The sequence below is a fragment of the Moschus berezovskii genome, chromosome X, assembly GCF_049115385.1.
Source record: "Moschus berezovskii isolate FMDL1 chromosome X, NW_MosBer_1.0, whole genome shotgun sequence".
In the NCBI taxonomy this organism is placed as follows: Eukaryota; Metazoa; Chordata; class Mammalia; order Artiodactyla; family Moschidae; genus Moschus; species Moschus berezovskii.
The window spans coordinates 91,028,940-91,039,312 of record NC_142488.1 but is presented as its reverse complement, the minus strand read 5'-3'; the positions used below and the strand labels follow the sequence as shown (position 1 = coordinate 91,039,312).

General features: G+C 47.6%; 1 pseudogene; it reads left to right on the top strand.

Moving 5' to 3' along the window:
- The first annotated feature begins 3,171 nt into the window (after window positions 1-3,171).
- LOC129563965 (protein ARMCX6 pseudogene) lies at window positions 3,172-5,363 on the top strand (annotated as a pseudogene).
- Window positions 5,364-10,373: the final 5,010 nt, after the last annotated feature.

Sequence of the window (10,373 nt, the reverse complement as noted above, 5' to 3'; positions counted from 1 at the left end):
TATAGAAGGGCAAATTTTAACAAAATGGAAATGCGTTATCTCTTGGTCTCTACGGTTGGCAAAGAAAAAATAAGTGACAGGTCTGGTGTGCTTGGGGCAAAAGAGAGAGGCACACTCTTGCATCACTGCTGGTGGGAGGAAAACTTGGGGAACACAGCTTAATGGTGAATTTCTTAGGTGACAAAAATTGTGGAGAGGTGGTTTTGTGGTTTGGCTACCAGCTTCCTGTTAATCTTAGGGAAATGTGTTTGTAGCCAAGTGGAGAAGAAAGAAACTTCTCTGATTGTGTGCAGGTTGGTGTGAGAGTGAGCATTGCCTGGGTAGTCTTGGTGTCACAGCGGAGTAGACCATGATAAGGCAGAGACCTGAAGGGGCAGAGTCAGCTTTCCCCACACGCTCAAGCTATCCAGTAGCTCATTTTAGTTCTCTAAATGATGCATGAGGTCCTGGCAAGAGTTGATGTTGGAAAGAATTGACGTTGGGATCCAGGAGTGAGAGATAGGGACTATTTGACATTCTTGAACCAGTAAAAGCTAGGAAGTGTAGCCTAACACTCAGCATTAAATGTTCACAGACCTTTATCTGTTAGTTTGCTTGTCTGCCTGTAAGGAGTGAAACAACCCAAATGAAAGGAAAGGGAAACCTATTAGGTACAAAGACCTGAATCATTGGACCCTGATGCTGGGAAAGATTGAAGGCATGAGAAGGGGATGAGAGAGGATGAGATGGTTGGATGGCATCACTGACTCCATGAACATGAGTTTGAGCAAGTTCCGGGAGTTGGTGATGGACAGGGAAGCCTGGTGTGTTGCAGTTCCATGGGGTCGCAAAGAGTCGGAGAAACTGAACAACATTTAATAGAGACTGCTGCTGCTGCTGCTGCTAAGTCACTTCAGTCGTGTCCGACTCTGTGCGACCCATAGACAGCAGCCCACCAGGCTCCCCATCCCTGGGATTCTCCAAGCAAGAATACTGGAGTGGGTTGCCATTTCCTTATCCAATGCATGAAAGTGAAAAGTGAAAGTGAAGTCACTCAGTCGTGTCCGACTCATAGCGACCCCATGGACTGCAACCTACCAGTCTCCTCCATCCATGGGATTTTCCAGGCAACAGTACTGGAGTGGGGTGCCATTGCCCTCTCCACTAATAGAGACTGAAGTGAGCAAATTGCTGAGAAAAGAAGAGAAGCAAAAAGCAAATGAGAAAAGGAAAGATACACCCATTTGAATGCAGAGTTCCAAAGAATAGCAAGGAGAGAAAAGAAAGCCTTCCTCAGCGATCAGTGCAAAGAAAGAGAGGAAAACAATAGAATGGGAAAGGCTAGAGATCCCTTCAAGAAAGTTAGAGACACCAAGGGAACATTTCATGCAAAGATGGGCTCAATAAAGGACAGAAATGATATGGTCTTAAAAGAAGCAGAAGATATTAAGAAGAGGTGATAAGAATACACAGAACTATACAAAAAAGATCTTCATGACCCAGATGATCATGATGGTGTGATCACTCACCTAGAGCCAGACAGCCTGGAATGCAAAGTCAAGTGGGTCTTAGGAAGCATCACTACAAACAAAGCTAGTGGAGGTGATGGAATTCCAGTTGAGCTATTTCAAATCCTAAAAGATGATGCTGTGAAAATGCTGCACGCAATATGCCAGCAAATATGCCAGCAGTGGCTAGAGGACTGGAAAAGGTCAGTTTCCATTCCAATCCCAAAGAAAGGCAATGCTAAAGAATGCTCAAACTACTGTAGAGTTGCACACACCTCACACGCTAGTAAAATAATGCTCACAATTCTCCAAGCCAGGCTTCAACAATCCGTGGACTGTGAACTTCCAGATGTTCAAGCTGGTTTTAGAAAGGCAGAGGAACCAGAGATCAAATTGCCAACATCCGCTGGATCATCGGTAAAGCAAGAGAGTTCCAGGAAAACATCTATTTCTGCTTCATTGACTATGCCAAAGCCTTTGACTGTGTCGATCACAATAAACTGTGGAACATTCTGAAAGAGATGGGAATCTCTGACCATCTGACCTGCCTCTTTAGAAATCTGTATTCAGGTCAGGAAGCAACAGTTAGAACTGGACATGGAACAACAGACTGGTTCCAAATAGGAAAAGGAGTATGTCAGGGATTGTCACCATGCTTATTTAACTTATATGCAGAGTACATCATGAGAAACACTGGGCTGGATGAAGCACAAGCTGGAATCAAGATTGCCAGGAGAAATGTCAATAACCTCAAATATGCAGATGACACCACCCTTATGGCAGAAAGCGAAGAACTAATGAGCCTCTTGATGAAAGTGAAAGAGGAGAGTGAAAAAGTTGGCTTGAAGCTCAACACTCAGAAAACTAAGATCATGGCATCTGGTCCCATCACTTCATGGCAAATTGATGGGGAAACAGTGGAAACAGTGAGAGACTTTTTTGGGGGGGCTCCAAAATCTCTGCAGATGGTGACTGCAGCCATGAAATTAAAAGATGCTTACTCCTTGGAAGAAAAGTTATGACCAACCTAGACAGCATATTAAAAAGCAGAGACATTACTTTGCCAACAAAGGTCCATCTAGTCAAGGCTATGGTTTTTCCAGTTGTTATGTATGGATGTGAGAGCTGGAGTATAAAGAAAGCTGAGAACTGAAGAATTGAAGCTTTTGAACTGTGGTGTTGGAGAAGACTTTTGAGAGTCCCTTGGACTGCAAGGAGACCCAACCAGTCCATCCTAAAGGAAATCAGTCCTGAATATTCGTTGAAGGACTGATATTGAAACTCCAATACTTTGGCCACCTGATGTGAAGAACGGACTCATTGCAAAAGACCCTGATGCTGGGAAAGATTGAATGCAGTAGAAGGGGATGACAGAGGATGAGATGGTTGGATGGCATCAGCGACTCAATGGACAAGAGTTTGAGTAAACTCCAGGAGCTGGTGTTGCAGGGAGGCCTGGCATACTGCAGTCCATGGGGTCACAAAGATTTGGACAGGACTGAGCGACTAAAGTGAACTGAAGTGATCAGTTTCTTCAAGGAAATGTGAGGCCTGAACCAGTCAGAAGATGGCGATAGAGGCAAGCCTGAAACCAGAACCTTCTCTTTCACTATCCCTTTTCAGAAAAGCATTACTTAAGCCCAATCGTTTTTGGCTCTGGGGAAGCATAGTCTATGGAGCAGAAATGACGGGTAGAACAGAAAAGTGGCCATTTGAAAGAAGAAAACAAGGTCAAGAGAATGACTGGGGCAGAAGGGAGTGGAAAATGCAGGTATTTGTGGGGAAGCCATGGGGTGATGAAAGGGTCTGGAGGATAGAGGGTGTGCCTAAGAATGTCAAATGGAAGAAGTTTGAAAGTCAGATTTCTCACTCTGGAGAGAGGGTAGTCATATGCCTGCATATCTACCGATCTCCATTCTCTCTGTGTGTTTACATGAAGACATAAATCTAGGTAAAGGAAGAAGGAAATAGCTCCAGACATTGTGATCTCTTAGAGATAAGGAAAGGGAGGAGGAGGGAGGCTGGAGTCAGAATGCAGGGTCAAGAGGCAACTCAGCAACCTCTCCCAGTCTTTGTTTTCTTCTCATCTTACTTGGGTGCTAGAAAAGTTAAATGCTATACCTCTGAGGAAACAGTGGGAACCAGCTTAAGGGAGATAAATGCCGGAGGAGAAACATTTGAAAACTAACAGGAATTTGATGCTGGAAAATCAACTGAGTTGAGTGTTGACATTCATATCTACAGAGACTCAAGAAAACTCTATGTATTTTCATTTTCCTTAGTAACCTGTTGAATGGCAGTTAGTCCAGGGAAAGAACATCGAACAGTCTCCTACCTAGAACACTACAATAAGATGGCTTTTTAAGAGTGAGACCCTCCTGTGACTTGTCACAGATATAAAGTGTGATCCAGTTCGTGATTTAGCAAAAGCAGTTCTAGAGGACAGAACTAGAAGTTGCTACAGTTCAACCACTGATAAGAAGAGGATGTAAGCACAGTGAGAAACAAGCAGACTTGTAGGGAAACTGCATATGGATAAGGGTGGATAAGGGGTCTGGTCTTCATTCAGAGATTCAGGAAATGCCAAATCCTAGGGATGTGGCTGACATGTGACATTGGCAGTAAGAACCTAGGCCCTGTCAAAGAGGAAAGGGCCTGAATGAAGAAAAATCACATTTTCCCTAATGAAAAGGAGGACTTTTTTTTAAAGTGATGATTAAGATATTAAAAATTTCAGTTGTGCTCTTGGCTTCACCAAGGGCCCTTCCATTCAGGGAAAAGTGTTGTTAGCTGAGCCCAAGGATGCCGGTTTTTCATTTAGCCATGATATCTACAGTCATTTGGCCAGCCTCTCCATTGCTGGAAACTCAATCCCGACTCCCGACCCGGCTGTTGAGGAGGGAAAGGCTTTGTGTGCCCCAGATAACTTGAATGCCAGTGCTGAAAATCAGGGCCAGATGAAGATGTGCATCAGCCAAGTGTGTCGGGAGAATGTGTCACTTTGCTGCAACTCATTTCTGCAGCAGGCTGGATTAAATTTGTTAATAAGCATGACAGTCATTAATAACCTGCTTGCCAAGTCCGTTTCAGGCTTGATGTTTCCTTTGATAGCAGAGGGAAGTGAATGTGCTGAGGGGCAGGTTGTGAAACCCCTGACGGGTTTGTCTGAAAAGCCAGCATTGTCGGGGGAGTTGCAGAGAGCCCAAGTGCTATGCCCCTTCCTGCCCCTCTTTATCAGGAACACAGACAGACAGCTTCTCTCAGAAACCCTGGCCTCTTAAGTGGCCCCTCCAACAGGGTGGGACTGATCCACTCCAAAACAAAGCCCAGTCAACGGGTGAACACACACTTGTGTTCTCAAAGACTCTGCACTGGGTGCTATTGAAGACCCAGCCTCAGCTGGCTCAGCACATCTCTGAGTGAAAGTTGCACTTGCTAAATCCAGGACCACGCTCTTACTGGTCAGGCAGGGGCTCCCAGAGCTTTGAGTAGCCTCTTGGTGTGTCAGTCTGCAGGCAACCTGCTTTGTAAATCGCTCCCTTGCAGCCTTCTTCCTGTGGTCAAGGGGTCTTTTCAACTGCCAGCTGTGGCTCAAGAACAACGTGTTCTAGCCTCAGTGGGGATGCCTGGCCTGTGGTGGTCTCTGTGTCTAAGCCGGACCACGTTGGGGAGACCAGACCCATATGGGGGCTTGTGCCAAAAAGGTATCGGTTGCTGCTTAGATGGGATTCTTTCCATTTACTCTCTTTTCTTTGCGAGCCTATGAACGATACTTATCGAGCAAAAAATGCACTCCTCTTCTATGTGCTGTACTGACTTAACCTCGTCCACCAAGTCTGCATTTTTCTGTATCACCAATAAAGCTGTGTGCTTTAACTGGCAAAAATGAGACACGGTACTTGTTTCTGAATCTCTAGTCTGCGTGAGGGGAAGGACCAAAGTACATGATCCATGCTATCTGACTGGGGGCATTTGCTCCTGGCAGATGCCCACTTAGCAGGGCCCACAGGAGGCTGGGGAAGAGATGGGCTGCAGGGTTCAGGCGGAGCCCCCAGAAGGGGCTGGGGCAGGGAAGGGGGTGGGGGGGATCAAGAAGGACTCTTGGGAGGACTAGAAGAGGCAACACCTTGAAGCAGGCAGTGCAGTGCCTGATGCAGAGAAATCCTTCCCTCGATGAAGGTGTCTTTCCTCGCCTGCTGGCCTAGAGAGGACGGTTGGGTTGGTCTGTGCGTCCCTGTCGTCCCACTGGGCAACCCATCCCTGACATTTAATGCACAGTTATAGCAGTAACAGTTGCTACTTGCTGAAGGCCTGCTTGGTGTTGTTCTCTCTCCTGAGAAGCAGCTGTGCAACCTACTTGCAGGCCTCCTCCCTTCCTTGGGAGGCCAAGGCCAAATTCCTGGCCGAGCGAGAAGGCTTGGCCCTTGCTTCCTCTGGGGAACCTCTTTTCTGCCCTCTCCCGGGTACTTCTGTGGGATCCAGGAAGGAGACAATGGAGACGTCCACGGATCCCCGAGGGGGTGGGAGGGCAGATGCTGAGGGGCGTGGCATGGCCATGGCTGGCCCACCCAGAAGGACACATATTCATGCCGTCCATGCCAGCTCCCGGCACCCCTGGAAGGAAAGGAAGAATGTGGCTCTGCACACTGAGAGCTCCATGAATCTATGCAACTCATTCTACCGCCCCTGCGCACATTTCCAGACCCCCCCAGCAAGCCTCAGCCCCGGGTCAGCAAAGCCAGGTGTCCTGGGTGTTTTGATGTGTCATGAAGTAGTCTTCCTCCTCAAAGGCCAGGCCCACGTAGGGGACAAGAGGCTTCCTTTGAGCGGTGCTGCCTGTGAGCCCAGTGCCCTCTCCTGGTCCCCCTGGGGTGTGGCTCTGGGACACTGCGCCCTGGTCAGCAGCGATGTCCCAGTGTACTGCCTTCTGACAGCCCTCCTCCGTGCAGAGCACAGTTTTATTTCAGTGTTTCCATCCCTTCTCCTGGAGACTGGGGCAGGGGGGTGCAGGTGGGGTGTCACTCTCCTGCTTGTACTCATTCCCCGCACGGGGGCTGCCTAGTGATCATGGGGGCCTGCCAGAACTCTGCCCCTTCCCGGGCCCTGGCGCCTTGCTGGCCAGCATGTGACTGCAGTTGCTGTGACACCACACCCCCAGCAAGGTTCACCAGGCTGGGGCTTCGTTTGCTGGCTCTGGGGCCCTGTTTTCTAAGAGCTCCTTACCTGATCCTCCCTTTGTGCCTAGCCAGCCTCAGGTAGGCGGGGCTGTCTGTTTCCCAGGCAAGACTGCCCTCAGGCGGCCCCTCATCCACTTGTCCAGTGGAGCCTGCTGGCCAGGGCCATCTTCAGCAGCTCCTTAGTGCTCAGCCTCAGCAATCTCTGCCCTAACCACAGCATCTCTGCTTGCTCCTGGCTTGGGGTCCCAAATGGCCACGTTCCTCCTTCCTCCTCTGCACTCTGCCGCGTCCCCGCTTGAGTCCCACCACAGGCAGGGCTCCACCATCTCCGAGGCAGGCACTAGGCCCTCTCAGGCCACAACTGACTCTGATCTCAGGCAGGGCCTGGGAGGCCTCTGCCCACCTCCTGAGCCCCTCTGTCACAGGACAGCCTGCCAGCTCTGAAGTGTCTCCACGGTGGGGTCTTGGCAACCCCTCTCCACGAGCTGGCACTGCCCTCCCTGAAACACTCCCTGTGTGGGGAAGCTCCGGGCCCTGGCCGGCCTCAGTTGCCCTTGGCCGGCTGCTGTGCCAGGGCAGGAGCCCAGTTCCCCGTGGGTTCTGCCTTCAGATGTGGAGGGACCTGGAGCGAGAGGCATGCGTGCAGTCAGGGTCTGAGGAACACAGGCAGAGGCTTTCAGCACTGGAGAGACTAAGGTGCCTGCCACCCCTGCCATGCTTAATTCAAAAATGAGACCTCAGGGGACCACCCAGCACAAACTTAGACCCACCTGTCTGCCACAGTCCACCGAGTTTCTTTCCAGGTTTCCCTGTGGCAAGCCTTAGCCAGGGTTCTCAAAGCTTGAGCTTGCCACACCCTGGGGCGTGGGGGGGGGGCCTGCCCCAGCCAAAGCTGCGTCTTGGGTAAGTCTGGAAGTGCCTCCACACACTGTCTTCCGGCCGGCTCCAGAAAGAGCCCTGCTTTCCCTTCTTCACCATTATCTTGTCTACATTTGTGCCTGTAGGTACGAACTTTCACACCAACTTCTAGCACCCTCCCAGCCTGCTTCCTGTCCTGGGAACTTTGTTATATGACCCCCCCACCCCGCCCCTCCCTGACATAAGCCCGGGTCGGGTGGCTTGCAGGCATCCAGCTTCCTGCCTGGCGCACTCCCTGCATCTCCCAGACTGCATCCCCACCGGGCCATTCGTGCCACCCTTGGGGCAGTTCCAACCACAGTGCCCTCTCTTTGAAGTGTCACCGGGGACAGGCACAGCCCTCACCAAGTCAATCTCTCTGCTGGGCCACCGCAGCACTTTTGGTTAAGAGTCTGACAGCGGTGTGGAGCACTGGCCCCCACCTCTCCTGGGGCAGTACTTGGTCTAAGATGGGATGGGCACTGCAGCATGGCCCTGCCAGGCATCGGCCAGTCCTTGTCCGATCCTCATGCCACATGCATCACCTCCCTCTGTCTCACACACACACACACCCTTCACTTTTGCTCAGGACCTCCTCTTCCCCAGAAGGCTCATTCTCCCTTCTAGCTTCTTGCTTTTGTGTGTGGCTTAGGATGGCCTTCCCCATTTCCCCTTTACAAAAGGAGTCTCCTCTCTGGTTTCCTAATTCTTTCTTACCTTTCCACTTCAAGGCTCGTCTCAAGGATATACCTTTTGTGCAAGGTGGGAGCTGTCATCCAAACCGACTCCTTTTCCAAACAGATAACCTGTCAACACAGCACCACTTATCACTCCAGTCTCATGATATAGTTGGTGACTCTGGGACCTCATGCCCCCAGATGAGCAGCCCCTCTGTGGCTTCCTGCTGTGGAATTCCTCTTGGGGCACACCCCTTTCTCCCAGGAACCCCTCACTGACTCAGGGGCCCTCTGGGTTGGTGGGTCGTCTGTGGCAAGCGGGGTGTGTGTGTTGTCAGGGAGGGTGTGCTGGTGCTTGTGAGCAGGTATCAGGGATCCTCTGATGCCATCTCAGGATGCATTCTGGCCTACAGGAAACTTAGGAACCCCCTGCCCTGCCTGCTTTAGCGCCAAGCAAAATAGGACTGTTTTATTCCCTCACCAAAGCTGCCTTATTTTGCGAGAGACAGAATGTTGGAGCACACTGTGTTTTTTGTACTATTATAAGTCTATTATATATTCTATAATTTATGATTTTGTTTTATTATATAGTAAAAATTATCTTTCAGAATGTGTAGTCATACACAATTAAAGGCAAAACACTTTTTGCCTCTTTGTGCATATGTTGTGTTTCCATGTGAAAAATTCAATAAGAGACTCGTTTTTATGTCTTTTGTAGCTCTTGAATTTTGTACATATATACATATATATTTCCATCAAAAGTAAATATAATAGGAAATATTTTTTCTTGGTTTGTATAAAAGCTCTTGATGTAATATTGTCTCTACAGTCAGGTTCCTTTGGTGAACTCTCATATTATATTTATTGTTTTGCCTCTTTTTTCTTTCTGACTTTTCAACTTGACAAACATAGTTTACAAATTATGATATTTTAATCTCTTTTTATTCAATATTTTACAGCTCATTTCTTTTTCTTATCTCATTGCACTGTCAAGGACCTCCAGAGCAACAGCACTGATGATAAACTGCATGCTTGTCATGTTTCTGATTTTAATGACTGATGTTTCAGCCCTAAGGTTGATGTTTGTTGTGGGTTTTTGAATAATATAATTAGGCTTCCCTGGTGGCTCAGAGGTTAAAGCATCTGCCTCCAATGCGGGAGACCCGGGTTCGATCCCTGGGTCGGGAAGATCCCCTGGAGAAGGAAACGGTAACCCACTCCAGTATTCTTGCCTGGAGAATCCCATGGACGGAGAAGCCTGGTAGGCTACAGTCCACGGGGTCGCAAAGAGTCGGACACGACTGAGCGACGGAACGGAACGGAACGGATCTATATAATTGAATTCATAAAGCAGTAAAAATGGGTGAACTCAATCTCTACAGCTCAGTCTAGATATCTCAGACACCTAAAGATGAGTGAAATTAGCAGTTTGTAGAAAGATATAATATAATGCCATTGATATAATTTTAAGATTATAAAACAATGCTAAATATTATTTTAGATATATATATTTATAGCAAAATTAAAAATGGGTATGGAAAGATGCACATCAATTTTACAATACCACTTGCCTTTGGTAAGGGACTGAGGAAAATGTAATCCTAACAATTTTGTAGTTTAATTTTATCTATTAACAAAGAACTTATAAACAAATACAACAGAGCCTTAATGTTTGTTGTTAATTATGGATGACTTATATATATCCTCATTTTTTCTCCACATTTCTCTTTTTTAATTAAATTAATTTTAATTTAATTGAAAAGAAATCTGTATTTTGTGCTCAATACAATTAAAAACCTCACCTAGACATATGCCTAAGAAATTTTAGGATAATAAAGATTAAAAGGAAACCCCAAGCTTTCTCAAGGGTGGGGATAAAGTCATCTGCAAAGCAGGCTGGCATCAGACATGTTATTCATAACACTGGATGTGATATATCAATATGTAAAGGCCTTCAGATTCTTAGAAAATGAGCTTTTCTCTAGTATTCTATTTCTAAACAAACATACCTGCATATCACATAGGTATGTGATGAACATAAAGATGTTTTCAGGACTGAAAGTACTCAAATTTTGCCTCTTGTGGACCTTCTCTTAGGAAGTTACTTGAACTTGCACTCCAAGCAAAAAGGTAGT